This window comes from Dicentrarchus labrax, unplaced genomic scaffold, assembly GCF_905237075.1.
Source record: "Dicentrarchus labrax unplaced genomic scaffold, dlabrax2021, whole genome shotgun sequence".
Taxonomy (NCBI): domain Eukaryota; kingdom Metazoa; phylum Chordata; class Actinopteri; family Moronidae; genus Dicentrarchus; species Dicentrarchus labrax.
Genome location: NW_026136701.1, coordinates 1,996,580 through 2,002,292, shown reverse-complemented (window position 1 = coordinate 2,002,292; position 5,713 = coordinate 1,996,580). Strand labels below are relative to the sequence as shown.

Genomic DNA, 5,713 nt, shown 5'->3' with positions numbered 1-5,713 from the left:
TAATTCACAACGTCATCAAACATCTTTTGTTATTGTTTTGATGTGAGAGACCCCCTAGTGGCAGAAATTACATATTGTAACACCCCACAAGAGCTGCAGGTTTGGAGATGCTCTGACCCAGTCGTCTAGCCATCACAATGTGGCCCTTGTCAAAGTCTCTCAAATCCTCACGCTGCTCATTTTTCCTGCTTCTAACATCAACATTGAGGACAAAATGTTCACTTGCTGCCTGATATATCCCACCCACTGACAGGAGCCATGATAACCAGATAATCAGTGTTATTCACTTCACCGGTCACTGGTCAGAATGTTATGGCTGATTGGTGTAAGATTGATCTCATCTCACCATCAGAAAGAAAGCAAATAAATGCATTTTTCAGAACTAATTTACATTTTAGACATAAAATTAATTAATTAAGGTCCTACCAATACAACAATTTTTCAGAAAAAACAGGGAGAGAAATTGGGAGAGGATTGGATGAAAGTACAGCGAGGCACAGAGAAAGAGAGAGAGAGAGGGAGGGGGTCAAGGGAGAGAGAAAGAAGCTGAGAGAGGGAGGGACTTAGAGGGAGGGAGAGAGAGAGAGAGCTGAGAGAATACACAGAGAAGAGAAGGGAAGAGAGGGAAAAGGGCAGCTAGAGCGTGCTTTTAGTTCAACAGGGTGAACTAACGGAGAGAGAAAAATCACCCGGAGGGACTAACGTAAAATATTTGGACTTGGTCTATTCAGCGGCAGCTCGGCGGGACACTGAGAGGCTTGTGAGAGGTAACTGCTCAGCTTTTCACTACTAACACCGCTTGTTGATGAGAAAATGAACAAAAGGGCACTGACTCTACACCAAGCCAAGTCTCTGTTGCCAGTTTTCTTCATGACGCTTCATTTCATGTGCCGCGAGTTCGAAGGTTATTCCTGCAGTATTTAATGTGAGAGGTGGGACATTAAGCTTGAGGGGGGGTTGGGGATCTCCTGGGCTCTCTTAAATCAATTAAAGAAGCGACAGCTATAGTAGAGGAGCTGCAATCAGGACATGTTGTGCATTCCTAAACAGGAAAGCCTGTTCACCTTGTGTGGACGCACATGCCTTTGGTTTGAACCCCTGATCACTTTATGCTTGGTTGATCTCAGGAAGTTCAGCGCTCATTTGGCCGGCTGTACTGTAGGGTTTGTCATAGGCTTAGTGGACAGGAGGAGTTAGAATTTAGTGTACAAGGTTGGTTGGCGAACACATAAAGGTGAAGGTCTGACAGTTGAAATGAAAATAAACAGTGCACTGACAGCATTCATTTAAAGATGTAAAAGTTGACTACAACTGGGATCTGAACTGCTTTGAAATGCTGCACTCCCAAAATTACAGAATGCACCTTTAAGCTTTAAGTCATTATCATAGTTGCATTTTTTATTTATCTGTGATGTAATACCTTCCCATTAATGTAATAACCATTTTCCTTTTAATTCCACATTCATTTGTTTTTGTATTATCTGTGCTGTCATCTTACTTTCCAGAAACAGAAGGGTGTAGCTTTGCAGTCATCATTATATTGATGCATTCAATTATTTATGTACATTATATTACATTGATGGCTGCATCAGACAGTTTTAAAATGACTCACCTGCTAAATGAGGAATATTACTCTCCACATTGTTGCTGAGAGTAGAGTAATATCCCTTTTCTCTGTATTGGATGCGATGCAGTGCAGTGGAGTCTGTTTTGGTGTAACTCATTGATTAGAAAGGGGAGAGGTGTACATTGGTTGATGCAACAGGGGACACAATCACTTTTGAGTTTGTTCAGTGTGTAACATTGTAAAACTAAATAGGGATTTTTGCAGAATAGTTTCTCCAATAAGGCAAATCCTTCAAGGAAGTTTCAGCTGCAACAATTTCTACTCAACCTTCCAATTTTGTCCAATCACTGTGACTTTTCCGCAAATTTGATTAATCATAGCAGTTTCTTGTGCAAAAGGTTGAGCCACACGTCACTAAACTACTAGACTTTATTCTCACTGAAACAAATTGCCTTCAATTTGTAATGAATTATTATTAATATAAATGTTTTCGCAATTTTCACTTTCTTCTACAATTTCATACATCTCAAAACATCACAACAAAATGCCTTGAAGTCAGGCATTTTGGAACTCAAAAATACCTGTAAAATCCTTTTAGGAAGTTTGTCAAAGAATACACCACCATATGCCTAAAATTTGAATAAAAAGTATTTTATGCAACTAGACCAGTGGGATCTGCATTTGTATTTATTCCAGTCCCTCAGTTTTCGTTTACAACTCTGCAGTTGCCTTTGATTTTTAAGGAATAATACAAAAAGAAAATTGGCTAAAAAAAAAAACATCACAACAAGCTGCTGTGAAATCAGAAATATTAGGGAACAACAATCCCCAAAAAACCTGTGAAATTCTGGAGGGTCTGATCAGCTTTGGGACAGTATGGTGAGGTGAGGGCGTTGTAATCAACTACACAGCTAGATGCCACGAATCCTACACACTGGTCCTGTAGTGTTCATTCATACATTTTTGGTCCAAATGTGTGCAGCACACACAGTTGTAAACAAAACATATTATTACTTTATGGAGTTGATACGTGTCAAAAAGTTGCCTTTTTACTCATTCAGCAGACACAGAGCCAAATAAGGATCTATTCATTCTCTTTTTAGCTCTGGGAAAAAACATTGAGTCCGCCATGTTGAACCACCATGGGGGATCCCCGGCTCCTCTCGCTGCATGTCGAAGTGTCCTTGAGCAAGACACTGAACCCCAAATTGCTCCCGATGTATAAGTGTGGTGTCCGTTCTGGTGAGCAGTTGGCACCTTGCATGGCAGCCACTGTCATCAGTGTATGAATGTGTGTGTGAGTGGGGCCCATAGAGTCCCTTCTCATTCCCAGGTTGTCAAATACAGACGAGAGCAGTATTCAGTTAGTTGCAATCTGCAACTTCACCACTAACTAAGTCCTACACACTAGTCCTGTATATAAGATTGTCTTAAGCGTGCTCAACTCAGCATGTATTACGATGTAAGTATTCATAATAATATAAAAAAAATAAAATGTGAAAAACAGTAGTTAAATGACAATGGCTAATCCTCTCAAGCTCCCTCTATACTTTGACGAAAGAAGTGTCCATAAACGAAATAAACTACTGTGGCTCAGGTGGTAGAGTGGGTCGTCTTCTGATCAGAAGGTTGGCTGTCCAATCCCCAGCTTGTCGAAGTGTCCTTTAGCAAGAACAGTCGAATGCTCCTGATGTTGTGTCATCAGCGTAAGAATATGTCCCTTAGTTTCAATGCTTTGAGTGGTCGGAGGACTAGAAAGGTGCTACACAAGGACAGACGATTTACTTAGTAAAGTCTTATTATCCTAATTAAACAACTCAGTAAATTATAAAAACAGGTAGTTTTTCTTGTCTTTAGCTGTATTCAGTGCCAATCAGCGAAGAGAGGGAACTGTTTTTAACATCAAAAGATGGAAACGTGGATCAGGGGAAAAAAACCCTGCAACACGCTTGTAGTTTACTTCTTGATATGTTAATGTAATTTGAGCTCTGATTTGGGAACATAAATGTTCAGTTAGCAATCATGATGTTAACAGTCATGAGACACTTGAATAACCACAAGCGCACTGAAAGTAATCTGAAATAAATGGGCAATGAAGCATAACAATGCCACACAGGGAGCAAAGTTGACAATAAAGAGAATGTTTTTGGATACATTGACGCAAGGATTACAATAGGGGCTGTCGCTTGTGTGATTGGAGCTCACAAGATTAGTCAATTGACAATGTAATTGCAGTTGATGAATTGTTTAAGTAATTTATTAAGCACTAATGCAAAACATCCTCTGGTTGCGTATCAGGGTTCCCACTCTTTTTAACAAATTGTTTTCCAGAAGTTTTTCGTGACAATACAGGACAGCACTTGCTTACAAATGGTCTGGTATAAGCTGCGGTTTTGGGCAAATTACTACATTTATTTGGCCACAGCCCATAAGTAACAGTTCAAATTTATTTTATTTTACAGAAAATTAATTGCACATACAGTCTACATCACTGTGCATCAACCATAGCAACAAGAAAGCTAATCATGAATATGAATTCATGAATGGCTGTATGTTTGTAGATATGAGAATTTTGCCTACAGCTCTGGAAAGAATAGACTCAATCCTGGAACGATCACTGTAAGTCAGTTCCACTTTCCATCTGGTAAACCAGCTTTGAAGTGTCACACAGTTTATCCTACTGACAGGTTCAAACTAAATTTGCGCCTAGGTTTAAAATACAAACATTTCCAGGACAACAGAGATTATTTCCAGGATATTCAGTCATTTTGATCAATTTCAAAGTGTTCCAAAGTTTCAGTGTTTCAAAGGTTCCATTCTTGCTACTCGTAATCATAAACTAAAAATATATACTATATGTAAAATAAAGATTATAGAGTTAAAATCATTGATTGATCATGTACTTCTTAATGACTTATGTCATCAATTTTGTTGCAGATTGTACTATTTGTTTGTATTGAGCATTGAGTATTGTAGAGTGGAGTTTTGCAGGAAAACTCAGTAGAGAGCAGATTTAACCTTGAACATACATAGTCCCAAACATCTGAATCGCTTTTAATTGTCTGTCTTTGCATATGTCTGTTTGCTGTCTGTTTTTACTTATGCCCCAAATCTAATTGCCTTTATGGTTTAATCTTAATCCTGTTGGCTGGGGTACCCTCAAACCCCAGAGGGGTAGTACTTTTTGTCATTCCTCTCATGACTTTGTGTTCCTAATGACTTCACATCATTATTTTCTGGTTCTGTAATGGATGGACCATTTATTGAGTTAATTTGTGCCATGTGTCCTAATTTAAAGTAGTTAATAAAGTTGTGTGGAATTAAATTGAAGACCATACCTTCTTGACAGCAACAGACTGAGCATGGACACTGCAGTAGACCATCCATGCTCTCACATTAGAGAGAAAGGTAACACTTTATAATGAGTACACACTATTAAGCATTAGTTAAGCATGAATAAATAATGAAATCGTCATTTATAACGCATGAATACACATTAGTATGTAGTTTATAAACACAGTTAAAAATGTTTTATTCATCATTGATAAGCACATTAGTTATGGATTAGTAAATACTGAATTCATCATTTATAAAGCATGATTCTGCTGTAAATAGTCATTACTATGTGGTTTATAATCACAGTTATAAATGTTTTACTCTTCATTGTAGTGTACATTTCTGCATGCACTTGCACATCCACTATTCAGACATGTATTAATGATTAGTGACTGTGTTAGCAGATGTTCTATAAAACTCACAACAAATTCATTTTCTAAGGATGGCCTATAAACAGTTATTAATGCAGGAATTCATGAATTGAGGCAGTTACAAAGCACTTACTACTCGTTAATTAAGTATTTTGCGTGAGCTCATCTAAAGTGAGCACTATCTATGGCTTATTAATTCAATTCAATTCAATTTTATTTGTATAGCGCCAATTCATAACAGAAGTTATCTCAGGCACTTTTCAAATAGAGCAGGTCTAGACCGAACTCTTTAAAACATTAATTACAGAGACCCAACAGTACCACCATGAGCAAGCACTTGGCGACAAGGGCAAGGAAAAACTGCCTGTTAAAAGGCAGAAACCTAGAACAGATCCTTCGGCTCTAGGTGGGTGGTCGTCTGTCTCGACCAGTTGGGGTG

At 38.3% G+C, this 5,713-nt stretch overlaps 1 protein-coding gene and 1 long non-coding RNA gene across 2 annotated transcripts in view; one reads left to right on the top strand and one right to left on the bottom strand.

Annotated features, from left to right (window-relative positions):
* The first annotated feature begins 603 nt into the window (after positions 1-603).
* The window catches only part of LOC127369751 (cadherin-12-like), a 104,850-nt gene continuing 99,740 nt past the window's right edge, over positions 604-5,713 (top strand). The window contains exon 1 of the mRNA XM_051411425.1: positions 604-767. The gene's annotated coding sequence lies outside the window, so the exon portion shown is untranslated. The remainder of the gene's footprint in view (positions 768-5,713) is intronic.
* LOC127370261 (uncharacterized) overlaps positions 5,464-5,713 on the bottom strand; it is a 273,222-nt gene continuing 272,972 nt past the window's right edge. The window contains exon 2 of the long non-coding RNA XR_007886176.1: positions 5,464-5,656. This is a non-coding gene — a long non-coding RNA (uncharacterized LOC127370261). The remainder of the gene's footprint in view (positions 5,657-5,713) is intronic.